This window comes from Nyctereutes procyonoides, unplaced genomic scaffold, assembly GCF_905146905.1.
Source record: "Nyctereutes procyonoides isolate TBG_1078 unplaced genomic scaffold, NYPRO_anot_genome, whole genome shotgun sequence".
Classification (NCBI taxonomy): domain Eukaryota; kingdom Metazoa; phylum Chordata; class Mammalia; order Carnivora; family Canidae; genus Nyctereutes; species Nyctereutes procyonoides.
Window position 1 is genome coordinate 36519048 of NW_026575044.1, and position 19154 is coordinate 36538201.

At 41.3% G+C, this 19154-nt stretch overlaps 1 pseudogene; it reads left to right on the forward strand.

The window, feature by feature from the left end:
* The first annotated feature begins 13259 nt into the window (after positions 1 to 13259).
* On the forward strand, positions 13260 to 13988 carry LOC129508659 (60S ribosomal protein L7-like; annotated as a pseudogene).
* The last annotated feature ends 5166 nt before the right edge of the window (positions 13989 to 19154 follow it).

The window sequence follows — 19154 nt, forward strand, 5'->3', positions numbered from 1 at the left end:
GGGAAGACAGAGCTTCTCATAGCCAAGGAGACTGAGGAAGGGATGCAGCCCACCCCAAACATCAGAGAGAACAGAGGTGGGTTTCAGGCTGAAAGTGTAGAGAAGAAAGACATGTCTATAACTCCACAGGGGCTACTTTAGTTGTTAAATGTTTGTGTTCTGAGTCTGGTCACACTGCAAAACCAGCTCCACTGATCATCAGAATTCCAGATGGGAAGGACCTCTGAGGTCACCTAGCTGAGCCTGGCCTGCTGAGAATCCCTCTCCACATAGCACTTTCAAGGCCCTTTCTCTACCTGGTGTACACATCCCAGAGGACTGTGCTTTGCTCTGTCCCTCAAGAACCAATTCCAGAATCCACCCACAGTACCCTTTAGACCAAATATACAGCCTGGGTGGGGGTCTATTTTTAATTTCCCAAAGTACTGACCAGAAGCCTGGTGCCATGAAAAATTGCTAAGGACCCTCCCTTCCTCTGATGGTACCATCCCACCGTGAGGTCTCTGGTTGGCCAGACACCTGGGGAGGCAACTCCTTCTAAACAAAGCTGCTGTCTACACAGCCTCACAGAAGGCTTATTTGTAAATCCAGTCTGCCTGATTAATACCCTTCCTGGATTTAGAGTCATTATTTACGTGCACAAAGACATAGCCACAAGATGTTCATCACAATGTTGTTTATAGTTGAGAAAATTTCAAAAATAATCTCCACACTCAGTGATAGAAGACTGCTCAAATAAATCATGGATAAGTCATATAGTGTAAAGCATATTATGAAGCCATTAAAAATAATACACCAGATGAGTACTAAGGCTGTTTCATCACACTAGTAAGTGAAAAAGATAGGCTACAGAGAGTATATGAAGCACACTATTATTCTCTGTCTAGTTTTCAAAAACACATGCATGAAGAACAGAATAGTGACAAAACTAGTTCTTAGTAAAGAACTGACCTGACTAGTACTATTTTCTTCCCCGCTACTTTTCAACCTTTCCTACAAAGGATATGTGTTACTTTTGTAATTAGATACATAAATCTTACTTGAAAACATTAAATTATGCTTCCTTTTGGTTTGCTGCATTTCTCACATTCATCATTACCAGAATCCCTGTAACAGAGGAAGAAAGGAAAAGACAACTTGTCCTCTTTTCCCCTTGCTGGCTGCTGGGTTGCCTGGGTGCCCCTGGTGCAGAATCGATGGCAATGGTCAGCTATGACTCAATCCCACTGCCACTCAAGCAGCTCATTTACTGAACATACGTCCAGAGACTTGAAAGGGCAGATGCCCTTCCCACTGCAGGGAGCGTTAAGACTAAGGAATTTCATGCTCATCTGAGTAAACAAGAACACTCCCCCAGGTTTTTCTGCTGTAACATCACGCATTCATCTAGAAAGGATATTAGCTATTGAAAGTCTGTTGGTAGCTTCCACAACATATCTTCCCTGTAAAGGAAAGACTGAGATCAAGAGGGGCCAGATGTCTTATCCTTGAAGGTACAAATGAGGTTGGCCAAGCCAAGATAGGACCCTAAGAGTGAGTCTAACTCCCTCCATCTCCGATGTCCTGTCCCTCCCTTATGTGCCCATCAAACCTCATGGGCCACCTAAGCATCACCTTCCTAATAAATTCTCCCAGACTCCTTAACCTTGCCTCTCTCTTATCCCTGTCACTTAGATATAATCCTATGGTTGCATTTTTGATATCACATTGCCATTATTTGACCTTGAGTCTGGCTCTTATCCTGGACTTGAGGGCAGGATTTATCTCTTTACATTCCTAGTGGCTAGAATATCACAACCATTTAATAATAAACTCAAAGGCTTAAAGGCACTACAAAGCTGCAATCTGTCACTGTTTCTAAGAGTTAGGAGGTGGGAGAAGAAGTTGACCGTGAAAGAGTGTGCCCCAGTGTCCTGGAGATGTAGGCACTGTGTGTCAGGGTCTGTATGAGACAATCTGGAGATAGAAACCTCTTCCCTGCCACTATAGGAAGATGGATGGCATAGAAAGTGGAAGTTTCCATTTGGAGGATTATGTGGTGAACAAGGCATTAGGAGTATGATGGGGCGGATGGGTAGTCGCATGACATTCAAGAAAGACCATAGCTTTGAAGAGAGATGCACCAGAATTTGAGCCCTAAGTCTACACCTTATTATGACTTTGGGAACATTATGAAACTTCTTTGAGTCTCAGTTTTCTCATCTAATACTGATAATTACTTTGCAGGGTTATTGACACCATTAGGGATCATGATTGCAAAATCCCTGGCACAGAGTCAATAATTACTAACTAATGGCCTTCACTATTACACATTCCTGATTCCACAGACAGTAAATCAGAGCCCACATACAGTATTCATGGAGTTGTTACTCTAGATGGAAGCTGAAACAAGAGGGAATCAGAGAGCCTCAACTGGCCCCCAAGAGGAGGGGAGCCCAGGAAAGGACCCCAGGCCCCTTGAGGTCAGGAGAATGAGCTATACACAGTACATCATTCTCCCCCATTCTTCCAGAAATAGAGAAAAGGATGGGAGTCCTCCTAGTGACATTGACCTGCTTGCAATCTCTCAGGAGACTGGGGCAGAGAGCAAATGATATATTTAAGGAAGTGACAGCAGCAGGGTGACCAGAGTCCAGGGACTGATGGTTGGGCAGGGGCCATGGCACTTCTCACCAGCATGCAGCAGAGTCCCAAGGGCCATGGCTGTTGGACTGGGCTTTCAGCAAGCCACTGGTGGGGAGGTGGTGACAGACTGCTTACATGAAGAATGACACACATCAGGTGACCCCCACCTGCTCAGGGCTGGGAGTGCCACATCAGCAAGGGTGTCAACAGTTTATTTGGGATCCACCCATCCCATGGCAGACCAGCTCCATCTCACCACTGGTTGAGAGCAGGTGGGGGAAGATGCTTGAGGAAGAGCAGGATGAGGATCTTCTTCAGACAGGCATTAGAGCAGGCATATCTCTTTCCTTTTCCTTCTGGGCCAGTCCTTTGAGTGGGGCCTCCCTCCTCCAGTCCCAGCCTGCACATACTTTCTGTAGGAAACCATCCCTGAGCCCCTGTGACTGGCATGGCTGTCCTTCTGAAGTCTCCCCCTTTTTTTAATTTTATTTTTTTAAAGATTTCATTTATTTATTCATGTGGGACTTGATCCTAGGACCCCAAGATCACAACCTGAGCTGAAGGCAGATGCTCAACCACTGAGCCACCCAGGTGCCCCAAGCCCCTTTTGATTACCACTGTATCTAACACATGTTTTGTATTGGTCTGTTTATTTGCCTATTTTTCCTAGATTGTAAGCACATATAGACAGTGCCTGATACATAATCGGTGCCCTATAAATATCCACTGAATGAGTGGATGGGTGGCGAAAGGACTTTTTAAGTTGAAAACCACCATTATTATTATCAATATATGTTATTATTCAGGACATTAAAGCACAGGGAGCAAGCACATAGTTTTTCTTTTTATTTCTCTCCATCGATATACATGTGCACATGGACCCACCCAATCATAGGACCAAGAATTTAAGAATACCTTAACTAAACTAAACTAAAAAATATTTATTGGGTACCTACTAATTGCCAAGGACTTTTTAAAGTACATCAGATACATCAGTGAACAAAACAACATATACTCTGATAAAACATGTCATTCGAAAAATTTCTTTGAAAACCTGCCGCACAGCCAGGGCAATTATCTCATACTTTAAGTCTGTATTTAGAGTTAGACTCCTTCAAACTCTGTTCTAATTCAGACATTTCCAGAAGTAGAGTTCTCATGGAATCTTGAAAAGCACATCTTGTGAGAGATGATTTGTCCTTCTCTATAGCAAAGTCAGTGACTTTCCATGAATGACATTGATTGTCATGGTTCCCAGGAGGCACCTCTTTGCAAAACCACTGGACATACACCTTTGACTTTCAGTGTTCTCCTCCAATGTGAGCATAAACAAATGGATTCTCTTTTTCACCTGAGTGTTTAACTTGTACCACATGAGGATTGAGCTCATCTGTCTTTTTTTTTTTCCTAACAAGGGAAATACAGTTTCTGTGAACATCATCTTGAGTTTATCATTTAGTTTTTTTAAAGAAACAGATTGGATCTTATGTTTTCCCATCTCTGGCTAAGATGGGGACACTCTCCATCCATTGGTTGCTTTTCCATACAATGATTCCATCCACTGAGATCACTAAATTGCTCTCAGTAAGTCTGTTAGCTTTGATGCAAATGAAAATTCCATCCCACTCCTGCCTCAATCGCTCATGGTTAACTGTATGAAACGAGCCAAAATGAAGGCATGGTTAAAGATCATAGATGTTCTGTGACCATTTTTATCACTATCAGGGCAAATGATTTCAGCACTTGTTCTGCCCTTAGCATGTGAGTAGCATCATCCTCCCCTGAAGAGTCAAGTCATCATGAATTTGGTGCTAATAGATGTCCAGACCTGGGTCAAGTGCATGAACCACAGAAGAATCAAAACAAGATGACACAGCACCTGCTCTTAAAAAAAAGGAATCACACATTTTTGTTTTTTGTTTTTTTTTTTTTTAGAAAACCAAAATTAAATAATTGAGCAACTAGGAGATGCTAAAAGACATATGGAGCTAACTGTAAGTATTTGGAAAGAGAGGAAGAAGAGATCCCTGGGCTGAGGCAACTCCCTACAGACTTCACAGAGTAGATTGGACTGGAGGATGGAACTTGAAGATGGAAAGATTTGGACTGCAGTGAGCTTTGAAAGGAGGGTGAGCAAGGACATGGTCAGAAGAGTTGTCTGGTGGGAAGAGTGAGAACATTGTTCAGGCTGCCATGGATGGCTCTTGTGCAAAATGAATTGGAAATACATTTAGAAAAGAGAATTTAAGTCAAACTGTGGATGTTAGCAAACACTGGGCTGAGGAGTTTAGGTTTCATCTGCTATGCAATAAAAAGCCATTGTTGAGTCATGGATGGAGGAGTGTCTATAGAAATATTCATTAGGCAGCAACCTTCACAATGAACTAGAAAAGAGAATGGAGCTTCTAAAAAAAAAAAATCAGAGGGAAGCACTATTGATTAAGTTCGGTTAGAGTCACAGCATTGTGATTTGAAAGAGGAATTGACACATTAAGAAATTATAAATTAGGGTTGGCTAAGGATATGTATGACAGGGTAAAATAAAACATAATTCCAGAAGGGCAAACAACAAACTCCAAAAACACGAGACTTGCTACATTCATAGCATAACCTCAGTAAAATTTACCAAAGAAAAGAAAAAGAAAGCCTCACAAATCAATAGTAAAATAGAACAAATTAGAAAAATGAACAAAGAACATGAATAGGAACATTTCCACAGAAATCTGAAAGTCTACTGAACTTGTGAAGCCATATATACCCACACTAAGGTATGCAAAATAAAAAAAAACAAGATATTATTTTTGCCTATTAATTTGGGTAAAAATATGATAATTGTTCAATTATACCTAGTGTCTTCAAGGAATACACTATTTATGGGAAAGTAAATGGTATACCTTCTCTGGAGAGCAATTGGCAATATCAAAAACATTATAAGTATTTTTATTCATCATGAGCCTAGGTTTTTCTCTACTTCTCATGAGTCATGTCTCATGTATATACATCAAAACCTTACTCATAGGTGATATAATTGAAAATAATCTACATGTCCAAAAATAATATGTTGGATATGAAAAGTACGGAATATTGTATAAATATTAGAATCAGTGAAGAAAAATCTTTAATATATGGGAAAATGTGCATAACATATTCTTAAATTTAAAAAGTAGATTATAAGCAGGTTGCAAAATATGTTTCTACTTTTAAAATCTGTGGATATAGGGATCCCTGGGTGGCGCAGCGGTTTGGTGCCTGCCTTTGGCCCAGGGCGCGATCCTGGAGGCCCGGGATCAAATCCCACGTGGGGCTCCCAGTGCATGGAGCCTGCTTCTCCCTCTGCCTATGTCTCTGCCTCTCTCTCTCTCTGTGTGACTATCATAAATAGATAAAAATTTTAAAAAAAATCTGTGGATATAAACAATACTTGGATTTTGGATTCTAATTCAAACTAAGCTACTTGTAAAAAGATATTTTTAAAACAATCAGAGAAAACCAAACATCATCTAATGAGATGAAGTTGAGTATTTGTTGTTAATTTTGTCAGGTATGATAATGACAGTTCAGTTATGGTTTTAAAAAGCTTTTAGTAAAAAATAAAATAAAATAAAAAGCTTTTAGTGTTAGAGATACACACAGAAGTGTTATAGGATATTTGTTTTACAATACTCAAAAATAAAGACAATTAGATAAAAATAACAACATGTTAATAAGGATTAATCATATAGTTCTACTTTGAAAATTCCCATAATATAAATGTTAATTTAAAAAGGAAGGCAGCACCCAGCCACACTCACTTCAAAAATAACATATGTATGTAAAGAAAAAGTTGGAAATAGTATATACCAAAATAGTTACAATTTGCTGGTCAGACAGTTGATTTTTATTTTCTTGTTTTTTTTTTATAAATACACTTTTCAAATTTCTGAACATATAATACTTCTGTAAGTATTATATAACTTATATAATACTAACATATAATACCTCTATAACCAAATATATATATATATATATATATATAACATTAGGCATGCCTATGTGGCTCAGTTAGTTGAGACTCTGATTCTTGATTTTGGCTCAGGTCATGATCTCAGGTTCATGCAATCAAACCCTGCATCAGGCTCTGCCTTTAGTAGGAGAATGCTTGAGATTCCTTCTCTCCCTCTGCCTCTGCCCCTCCCCCTCCTCTCTCTCTCTCTCTCTCTCTCTCTCTTTCAAAATAAATAAATAATATCTTGTAAAAAAAGAAGAACTCTAAATGCTCTTTTTAAAGCTTCCTACTTTTGACTTTAAAGAAGTAAAGGAAATGGTGACACTAGTAGCTGAAATGGAGAAGATGAGAACCAGAGAGGGTTTGGGAAGGAAATACTCAAAACAGGGCTTAAAGAAGTGGTGGTGGTAGTAGATATCTGGATAGAGTCCTGAAACCAATGGGAAAAGGGAATTGAGATGATGAAGTGCTTAGGGAAGGCAGCAGCTCTGAGTTTGACCCTTAGAAGTACCTGGATATTATGTACAACAGCTTCACAGGTCTACCTTGGAAATAATGGCTTTGAAAACTGAAGTTGGTTTTTCCTCTCATTCATTTATTCCACGTGGTCCAGGCACTGTTCTAGATGCTAGGAGCACTGTGGGAAAACAGAGATGCTGGAATACATCTTGATGGACTTACAAACAAACATCAGAGAGGAGGGGTTAAACCCCAAACTACACAAGCAGTCCATCATAATAACTATTATGAATGAGAAGTACAAGGTACCGTAAGAGCCTATAATAGAAAGACTCAACCTAGTTCACTGACATTCTGGAAAACTTTCTTAAGGAAGTTCTGTTCCTGAAGGATAAACAGGAATTTAGCAAAGAATGGGGCAGGAGCATTCAGACCAAGGGATGAGCTCACTCAAAGGTCTTGATGCTGGGGAAAAACAAAACAAAAACAAAACATGATTACTTGAGGCACAAGAAGGAAGCCAGTGTGTCAGGAGCAGAAAGTGACAGATCAAAGGATATAAGATGAAACTGAAGAAGGGAGCCATGGAGAACAAGCAGAGGTTTCTGGGCCATGATGAGGATCATTACTATGACAGTATTTTATTCTAGGTGAACAAGGAGGCTAGTAAAGGAGTTCAGATATGAGGGTCATCACTAAAGTGCAGGCATCTGAAGAGAGGTCCTATTAAGAGTATTCAGAAGCCTGTTGAACAGTCAAGGTGGAAGAAGTCAATGCTTTGTCTTGAGGTAGTAGCCATGGAGGCAGAGAGAAGTGGACAGAATAAAAAATTAAAAATTTCCTGAGTGAGGGATGCCTGCGTGGCTCAGTGGTTGAGCATCTGCCTTCGACTCAGGTTATGATCCTATGGACAATGGATCGAGTCCCACATTGGGCTCCCTGCATGGAGCCTGCTTCTCCCTCTGCATCTGCCTCTGTCTCTGTCTCTCTCTGTGTCTCTCATAAATAAATTTTTAAAATCTTTTAAAAAAATTTCCTGAGGGAGAAGATGAACTGGCAAAGGGGACTGAGTAATAACCAGAGAAGTAGGAGGAAGATCAGGAAACCAGCATCAAGGAAGGCATGTTTTCTGGAAAGAAAGAGTGGTCACGTAGGTTGGTTGCTACCAAACAGTATCCATTGGAATTAGCAAAATGCAAGTCATTGATGACTTTGCCAGGGCAGTTGGGTCAAGTGCTGAGGTGGAGGCAAGATTGGAGAGGTCAAGCATTGACATGGATGCTGTGCTGTTTATTGGAAAACAAGAAGACAAAGATGAATGGGGGAGATTTTTAAATTTGAACTTGTATATAGGAATAATCCTGGAAAGAAAATAGGTTGAAAACCAGAAGTGGTAGTCTAAGGTTTGTCAGAAGTAAGAGGATGGTATGCAGAGCACAGTGCGGGGACTGTCCTCAACCCGAGGCACACTTGCCTGGACTTCACAGGGGGTAAAGAGGAAAGATGGATAGATTCGGGGGGTTTATACACCTAGTGTCAAGAACCTGAGGGAACTCCTTTCTGATTCCTTATGGTTTCTCAGAAGGGAAGGGATAGTTATGTTTGATGTGTGTAGAGTTTGTGAAGTGTGTGTAAATGTGTTCCTGGATGCTCTAAGACCAGAGTAAGAAAAGAGCTAAAAACATAGGAAGAGGAGACTCTGAGTCAAAGTCAAGTTCAAATGAGTTCCAAATGCGGACAAATGACAAGGCAAAGGGACATCCATTTCTAAAGCCATGATACAGTAACAACCAGAGCTGCAGGTGGGCCACTGATGTCACTCCTAGAAGCTGGCAATGAAGGCCAGTGCTCTTCAAAAGCATACCACATATGCCGAGTACTCGGAGTATGGACATGCAGAAACTCATCTAACCCTCGTCCAACCCTAACAACAACCCCATGGGGTGGATACTGTTATTTCTCCAGAATAGCCGAGGAAACAAAGGGTTATACACATTGCCTAAGATCAGACAGCTTGCAAGAAGCAGAATTCAAACCCACTTTATATCATCCATGAGGTTCCAGGGCTGCAAGATGTCAGGGGGACACCATATATATATTCACTTACTGTTTCTACTATTAATTAACTTCTTTTTAAAATTTTATTTACTTATTCATAAGAGACACAGAGAAAGAGAGAGAGAGAGAGAGGCAGAGACACAGGCAGAGGGAGAAGCAGGCTCCACGCAGGGAGCCTGACGTGGGACTCGATCCCGGGTCTCCAGGATCATGCCTGGGCTGAAGGGGGCGCTAAACCACTGAACCACCCTGGGATGCCCCTATTTATTAATTTCAAGTAAAACCAAGTTTCTTCCCAAACTCTCTAACCCTTTTCTGTTTTATTTTTCTCCATAGTACTACCAATCTTCATTACGCTCTCATCACTTACGTATTTACTATCTGACTTTCTCCAGATTTTCCACCTTAGCCATTCCTCTTTGGGTTCACTGCTCCTTGCTCAACATTTTTAATTCACGGTGCCTATGTCCCTCCTAACAATTGAAGATAAGCCATAAGCAGCTCCAATGTCAGGAACCTGAAAGTATGAAATTATCTCTCGTTACACATTTTGATGTCATGATGGTATAATCCTTACCAAAAAATGTGGCAGCTCTTATGAAGTGCTTGTATTTAGATCCTAGCTCTAGTACTTACTGCTGGTATAACTGTCCACTCTTTGATCTCTGGACACAGCTTCTCCACCCATAAAATGGGCATAATGATCCCTACTCCTAAGACTGTTGGCAGGGTTAATGTAATGTTATACCGTGTCCCTGGTGCACTGATGGTGCTTAATAAATAAATATTTTTCCTTACTCACTGTTTGGCCTGCTGTTACCAACTCCCCAAATAATGTGACCAGGGACTCTTCACTCATTTCTTTTTTACTGCCTTAGAACAAAGGGAACATAATCAAGAGTGGAAACATTATTTGATATCTGCTTCAAAAGCAGGCTGTGTTTGATGTGTGATGCTGATGTGTGATACTCGATCTATTAGATATTAGTATTAGACTGCTGGCTTTGCGCTGTTTATATTGGTAACACGACCCTGACCAGATTCCCAGCTGTGAGCATTAAAATGTGGGCTTTCAGTTGTTGGGCTTTTTTTTTCTCCTTCTGCCAGAATGAGGTTGAATAAGCATTCAGTGTAACAGCCCTCAGCTGAGTGTGCTGAACTCTTAAAATTCCAAAATCGGGGTCTAGGGAAATCTTCATACCTCATGTTGCCTCCCCACCTCCAGACTATCTCAAGGTGCTCCTTGGATTCTATTTTTCAGGCTGTATTCACCATTTTTACCCTGGACCTGCCCATCTGAAAGCTTGCAGACCCCACTTACTGAGTATGTGCTGAGCATTTGATACATCCCATGCTGTTCTCAACCTACTTATTTTCATTTTCTCCATAATCCTACAAAGTAAGTCCTTTAGTACCAGAAGGATGGGTCTCCATTATGCCTCTTGTCCTTTCTCCAACCAATTCTGGCTATCAACCATGTTTTTCCACTCCACAGAATAAAATCCAACCTCTGCAGCATGCCCTTCAAGGTTCTACAGGAACAGACCCCCGTCGGTGAGGGCACCAGGAAGCATCACCCAACCCTGATTTTTTTGAGAGTAAAAGCAAGTGCCATTTGCAATTATGCTGGGAAAAGAGATGAACACCCAGACCGCCATGGGCTAGTGGGGATGCATGACCACCCTTTGTGTGCCTCCTATGCTGCTCTCCTTGCTGACCTACTGCATTCCCCAGCTCTACCATGCTGTGTCATGCATGTGGAAGACTGACGAGACTCTACCTTTCCCAACCCAACCCAGAAAACTCATTCTTCAACACCTATTCAGAAACAGCTGCTTCTGTGAAGTTCATCCTAAGTTTTTCAAAGCCAGTTTACAGATTGGTTAGAGCCCAGGTACTGTCCCCTTGTTGAATCTATGAGTTCACATCCCAGCTCCACCATCTGCATGTCGCATGTACTTGGGCAACTCACTCAAGTTGTCTTGGCCCCCTTTTTTTGTAATGTTGAGATAATAGAACCTTCTTCATGAGGTGGCTTTGAGGACCAAGTGAATTCATAAGTGCATGGGGCTTCGGGTGGAATGTGTGCTGCACAGTGATTTGGGGCACAGATGTGCACATGCTCAAACATGTGTGCACACCTGAACCTCTCCTGTAAGGCATGTGACTTTCTCCTTTGAGGACAAAAAGAAATTGTCAAGTGGAATGTTAAATGCTAAAGAGTTCATAGATCATTTTGTCTATAATAATCCCCAGTTTTTATTATGGTGATTTTGACATCATCTTAATCAATACAGTATGTTAAAATTTCTAAGATCCCTCTAGGATCCAAGTAATTCTGTAAGCTATCCCACATAGGCTTCTTGCTGGCAGGAGTGTGGGATGGTCTCAAAATGCCTTTTATAAATAAGCAGAATAGGCTTCTATCCGTGTGATGCTATTTCAGAGTTCAGTAACATTTATTTTACCTAAGACCTGCCTTATTAAAGTGCTAATACTCCTGAGATAAGTAACTGATCTTTTCTATCTTCAGTTATTTTTACCTTAGTGTGAATGCATTTCGAATCCTTTTTGAGTGAAGGCACGAGAGAAGATACTCAATATTCCTAAGGGTTGGAAGCAGGAACCTTGAAGCGTAAGAAAGAGTATGGAAAAGCAGGATTTCAGATGACAAAGATGAATTCTGTCCACATCACACTTTCACTCAGAGCAAAACACCCTTGAAGGAGTCATAATGCTAAACACCTAGGCTAGGCTGAGTCTTTGCTAGAAGTGGCAAGATAACCACTCCAGCCCCCTGCCCATGCCCCTGAAACACACATACAGACACATGCAGACACATGTGCTCACACACACATGGACACACACATACACACACATGACTCATTTCAAGTCTGCCTCCCTCAAGTCCAGGTTAATGGGGACTTTTGCTATTATTGTTGTTATTCTCTGGCTGTCATTTTGAAGCTTTTCCCCCCACAGATTTTAATTGAATGTTCCAGAGGGGAGATATTTCCAGCATTTAGTTTTGAACTTTTGCCTCACATTGTGACCAATTAAAATATGACTAACAACAGAACACATTTTCTTTTTCTTCCAGCATCACCCCCAACAGAGACCATGGAGCTTGAACGCCATATTATTATTTTCCATGCTGTTTGACTTAAAGCAGAGAAAAGTTTTTTTGTAAAGTTCTTTGAAAACTTTTCGACAATCTCATTTGGTCTTTTCTTTCTCCCATTCCATGATATATTGGGCAGAATTCTCTATGGTCTGCTTTCTCTCCAATTTTCATGTCAAACCTCCTTCTGTAATATAGGGCAGTGGCCCCCACTGCATTACTGAAAGCCAAGCCATTATGGATGGCTTTAAAGATCATAGTAATACACAGATAGGGATGCAAATCCACCAGAGCCCAGCCTGGTGGGCAGCCCTCCGCTTCTATCCCCGTGTAGCCACCTACCCCTTCCCCCATATCTTTGGCACATCCCTCAGGTTCCCAGTCACCTCTCAGTGAAGAGTCTACTGTGCAAAGAAAAGAGAGCACATCGTTGATGAAGAGCCAGGATTTCCCTCTCCATATCTGAAGCATATCCATAATAGCACCCTTATGTCCCCCTGACCCACTTCCAGGAATTCCTCTTCTTTCTTTGCGGTTGATTCTTTTCCTTTCTACTCACCTTTGGCACTTGGCTAGAAATGACTTCCCCTTCTACCTGGTGCATTTTTTATTCTCCCTTTTCACCATCTCCCAAACTGAAAAAATAGGCACGAACTCTTCCTTGTTCTCACAAACCACCCTGCAGACTCTGCCTCCTGCCCCATGACTTTGTCTTTCCCTTCCACCACCAGATTGCTGGACAGAAGAGTCCATGTTCTTGACTACAACCGCCTCAGCTTCAGTTACACGCTGACACACTGCAATGTAGATCCCACCATATTAGATTATATTGACAGTGTGATAAAGATCCACGGGCTCAAACAAAGGTCAGGAAAGGACTTGGTGATTAGTAAATTGCCCTTGGATTCAGGCAAGGACTTTGGTAATAGGGATAATGTAATAAGTGGAAACAACAAGTGGAGCTTAAAACTCAACTGCTCCCCCTCTTTTCTGCCTAGAACCACAGAGGGTATGGAAAGGAAGAAAAAGAAGGTTCCTGCTGTGCCAGAAACACTTAAGAAAAAGCAAAGGAATTTCACAGAGTTAAAGAAAGACGAAACGTCTAAGAAAGATGTTTGCCCAAAGAAGGCAAGGAGGAAGCTTACTTGTGAAAAGTTAAAGCATTACCGCAAAGAATATAGGCAGATGTACAGGACAAAGATTCGTGTGGTGAGGGTGGCAAGAAAAGCTGGTAACTTCTATGTACCTGCAGAACCCACACTAGCATTTGTCATCAAGGTCAGAGTATCAGTGGTGTGAGGCCAAAGGTTCAAAAGGTGCTGTAGCTTCTTCACCCTCGACAAATCTTCAATGGCACCTTTGTTCAGCTCAACAAGACTTCAGTTAACATGCTAAGGATTGTGGAATCATATATAGCATGGGGGGGGCAAACCTGAAGTCAGTGAATGAATTGATCTACAAGCGTGGTTATGGCAAGATCAACAAGAAGTGAATTGCCTGACAGGCAACACATTGATTACTTGATCTCTTGGTAAATATGGCATCATCTGCTCGAAGGATGGGATTCATGAGATCTCTACTATTGGAAAACGTTTCAAAGAAGCAAACAACCTCTTATGGCTCTTCGAATTATCTTCTCCATGAAGGAGAATGAAGAAAAAGACTACCCATTTTGTAGAAGGTGGAGATGCTGGCAACAGGGAAGACCAGATCAATAAGATTATTAGAAGGGTGATCTAAGATATTTACCATGATTATTATTTGTAATTTCATCATTTAATAAATGACTACTTTCAAATTGAAAACAACAACAACAGCTCAACTGCCCTTTTTTGGTTTTCTGAGCCAAAACTTGTCTGGGACTGCCTGGACCCAGAAATGGCAATAACCTTACTAGAGGGTGAGGGTGTCCATGTCCACACTAGTCTTTGACATTGACCCTGTGGTAGATGATGAGAGCAGGAGATGGAGATCTGGCCTTGCTACAGGGAGCATGGATCCAGCTGGGAGACAATCAGGCAAAAGAGAAGCAACAGGTCATCCTACTGTTTGCTTCTCTGGGCCTCTGAGGCTTACATGATTGTTTCCATGTGCAAAGAAGATATGGAGGTCTCTACCTTTCTAGAGCTTCCTGCCTATTCTTCCCTGTCATATCCCTTTCTGAGTGTTCTCCAGTCCGGCTCCTCTTTTTAGTCAAGAAAGCAAGAACTGTGTTCCTCTGTACATCACCTGCATCATTTACCACGGGCAACTATCTGCTCTCCTCTGCTGGATAAAGTCCTGACAAACCAGGAAGTCAATCCCTTCCCTAGGTCTGAAAAGATGCATCTCCTTTGTAATCAAGAAGGTAGAAAGATAAGACAATGGCTCTTGCTTTCTCCCAAGCAACTTACGTCCTTTCTCCCTTGCCCCATGTGCACATTCTCTAGGAAGCAATCTCAGAGGGCTAAAGCTACCAGTTGAGGTCATGGCCTCTGTGCCAAGTGCCAACCAGTGGCTGGCCCATTCTGCTGTATCCTGGTGGGCAAGCTGAGGTCATCCATTTATCTCACGTGAATGGTAAAACAGCCCACAGATGGCCAGCCATTAGATGTGCGGTCACTACTGACTCAGCCTAGATTTGAACCTGTGACCTCTAAGTAAAGGGTCTGTAATAACAATGCAATAACAGTGCTTGGAGGATCTAGGCGCTCTCCAAGTCCTTACTTTTTAAATTAGCACTTTGTAGTTAGTCACCGAGGAAGGAGAAGAAACCAAAGAAGGAATGGATTGAACACCTGCTGTCCTTAAGGGAAGGAGGAGAACTGGAGGCGGAGAAACTTGCTCTTACACGCCTCAGTGGGTGAAACTGTTGCTTTTTAAAGCAGGGTGCCATTTGAAAAGTGACTGCCTCTTACCATCGCTCTGCAGTGCTATTTGAAACACCTGCCTTGGCCTTCGCTCTGCTTCGGTGCTTGTCTTCATTTGCTTGCTTAACAACTGGAAGTGTTTATACCCTCGTCACAAAATCACTTTCTTGAACAGAGTAGAGATCATGAAAGTTAATTCTCTTCTCCCCAAAACTCTCAGCAGTTTCAGTCCGCTGCTTCATTAGTTCACTCAGCTCTGAGGCGAAGAAGCAATACTATTGTGCCCATTTTACAGATCGGTATAGTGGGAAGTTCAAAGGCTTCGTGCAAACTTTGTTTCCCACATGTCAAGAAATAGTCTTAGCAGTTGACAAGCCACAGAATGAAAGGGATTCATTCAAGGTGTCAATTTGTTCATCTGCAACTGAGGATAATGGAAAGTTTGTGGTATAAATGAAATAATAAAACATATGAAGTTTAGGGCACAGCACTCAGCTACACCGGGCTGCTGCACTGTGCAACTCAACCAATATTGTGCTGCCAGTCATCTAAAACACGGTGTGAATCATGCCCCCTAGAGTTGTACAATGAACAGCCATGCCAGCCACAGTGTGACACACAATACTTTCTCTGTATTAGCCGTCATTGTTAGTTTGGAAGATTTTCTTCTGGCAACAGCAGAGTAGGTGGTTCAGAACAGCCCTCTCTCTGACCATACACAACACATGAAAAGAAACATTAGTTTAAGGACATTGGGAAGTTACCAAGGCAGTGAGAAATCATGCTGCCGACATCCCGGAGAGGAAGGAAGCCCATTTAAAGCTGCCTTTCTCCTGGAACGGTGGTTCTCAAAGTGTGGGCACTGAGGAAGCAGTAGGTCTTGTAGTTCTCTTGTTAGAACTACAAATAATTGGGAGAGACTCAGAAATCTTCTGTAACAAACCCTCTCATTGATTCTGTTGTACCTCAAGTTCTGAGTCCGGCTGAGAGACCAAGAAGCAGGACAGGAATTTTGGGAGTCTCAACGGCCTGGGGAGTTAAAACATCATTCTTAAGATAAAGACCAAACTCGGGGTGCCTGGGTGGCTCAGAAGTTGAGCATCTGCCTTTGGCTCGGGAAGTGATCCTGGGGTGCTGGGATCAAGTCCCGCATCAGGCTCGCTGCAGGGAGCCTGCTTCTCCCTCTGCCTATGTCTCTGCCTCCCTCTCTCTGTCTCTCATGAAAAAATAAATAAATCTCAAAAAAAAAAAAAAAAAGATAAAGACCAAACTCCTTATTTAATGTGGCTTTCCAGGTTCTACATGATTTAGCCCCTGCCTGGCTCTCTAACTTCATCTAAAATATCACTTTATTTCCTTCTCCTCCATCTGTTCTGGACTCTTTTAATTGCCTTGTACTTGCTATTCTCCTCCCTATCACAGGGCCTTTGCATGTACCTAAAATATCCTTTCTGTTTCCCTTCAACTAGTTAATACCAATTTGTTCCTCTTTTTAAGAATTGCTTCCTCAAAAAAGCCTTTGTTGATCTCCCTGATTAAATCAAATCCCCTTATTATCAGTTTTCATGGAAGGTGACCTTCTGACCTTCTCTTTAGTAGCACTCAGAATAATCTAATTTTATATTTGATTTTTTTATTAAAGAGTCATGTCTATTTTTGCTGACCACTGTATATTCAGCAAATGAATATAGCATATATTATATTCATTAGTCGCTGAATAAATTAATAAATAACTAATCAGAAATAGTATTGTTATTATGATTTCAAAAATGAGAAGATTGAGTTTTCTGAGACTCAAATAAGAAGCATCCCAGAAGAATTCCAGACCCCCATGGCTCTAAGTCAGCATTCCAGGTCACCAATTAACAACAAACTCTTCCCTTCCTGTATTTGAAACCAGTTGAGCCGTAGACTTAAGGAAGAGGCTGATGGAGATCAAAATATCAACTTAATTACTAATAAATCTGCATTGGAGAGCTATGTTCAAGTAATAGCCACAATCAAGTTTCCTAATATATCCCCTTGGATTTGAGCTTGTCTGTTCAAACTGCTGGCATCACCTATGTGGGGGCAGATCAAGACCCGTGAAACTTACTGCATGGATTAGCAGAGGTATTTACATCCAGAGGTCAAGCTGCTCCACCAGAGCCTGGAAAGCCAGGGAGAGGCTAGCTGGAGTATGCCCAGAAGTCTCTCCCAAATTTTCTTATACAGTAGTTCACTATTTTCATGGGAAGAAATGAGTAAGAGAGGAAAGAAGGCCAGGAATATTGCTTTGAAGAAAGCTTTCACAAAGAAACATAAAATGAAAGAGTGGAGATAAGTATTAGTGGAACCTTATTCACAGCTAAAAACTTGGTTATTTTAAAAAGTGAGCCAAAGCACACTTTTTTTCCTGTTAGTAAGATTAGCGCACTTTCTACTGTTTCCTTTGTTTTGCCTTCCTCAAATGTCCTATTATTGAATTGATTGTTATGGCTATGAATTAACATTTTAAAGTTTGTCATTGAAAGAGTTCATTTCTCTTATAAATGCAATCTACCTAGATGTGCATGCACACAATGCTAATTTCCTGAAGATCTCCTTTTTTATGAAATATGACAAGATCAGCTCCTGTACTGGTTCAAAACATTTGGTTAAATTCATGCATTGTTTAGGGTTCTGGAAATACAAATATAAGTTGAACAAGTTAGGGATGAGGTCAGCTGCAAGTAATAGAACACCCAACTAACAGTGGCTTACGTATTAAAGGGATTTGACTATCTCACATACAGGAGGCTGAGAGTTGCATATTGACACACCAATTCAACGAAGACACCAACCACCCAGGTTCTTCTTGTCCAACTGCTTACTATTGCAAAATGTTCAATATGGGTCTCATACATCCTAAGGATATGTAAAGCAAGAAGTGAAAGGTTCTATATTACTGAGTTTTCTCTTGAAACACTGTGCTTTTTATGAGGAAACAAAACACTTCTCAAAGATGTCTAGCATACTTGGCAGTCCAGTATCACATAGCCACATAGCTGTAATGGAAGCTGAGCAGTGAGTGTCCTGATTTGCTTATATTTAAGATTAAACCCCTATAGCCGGGCACATTATTATGCTGAATAAAATAGGGATCTCATTGGTAAGGAAGAAGGGAGACATTGGAAGGGCAACTAACAAAGTCTCCCATAAATATATCTGACTCAAACCGATCCCTGAAGTTGTTCATTATACTGTAACAAGCATCATCGATCTACTGAGGACAATAAATAGGGAGAATGGTAGAGCCAAGTCTTGGACCCATAAGTAATAGACTCATCTAGCATTTGCTCAATCCTCACAAGTTGTGAAAATGTCTCAGGGTAATAAGGACAACAGAATATCCATTAGTAGGGAGGAGGAAGGCAAGTCTGGGAAGAGGAGACTACATGAAGAGAGCCCTTGGCAATAGGTTGAATAGAAGGACCTAGAGAGGGAAAGTGGAGAACTCCAAGTGAAGAATAGAGTGGAGGTAGATCATGCAGTGCAAAGAACTGCCTCATGGAAGACATGAATTCTCACTGGGGAATGAAGGAAGAAGGAGAGAGACCAGGGGCCTGATGGTGGAAGATTGGAGTGCCTGGCTGGACATACTGGAGTTTATTCATGCGATAGACAGGAGCCACACTTTTTCATGAGCAGAGCAATGACATGATGAAAACAGTATTTCAAAAAGATTAATTTGGTGACTGGGAACAGAATAGATCAGAGGGATCAGAGATGGAGGGACAAGATGGGACACTATGGCAATGTCCACCAGGTGATAGGGGCCTCAGTGAGAGCATTGTCATTGGCAATAGAAACGTAGCAAAAAAGTGTGGGTATCCAAAACATTTTAACCTCATTTCAGGGTATTCCCTAACAGAAAAAAAAATATAGTAATGAAAAACATAGACCCTCATAAGTGGTGGTAGCCAAACATTTAATCGCCATACTCCTCATTTCAATTGCTCATCTGAAAAAAAAAAAAAAAAGCTAATTTTAAATAATGAAGGGAACTATCAGGGGGTTCCACCAAAAGTAATTTTTT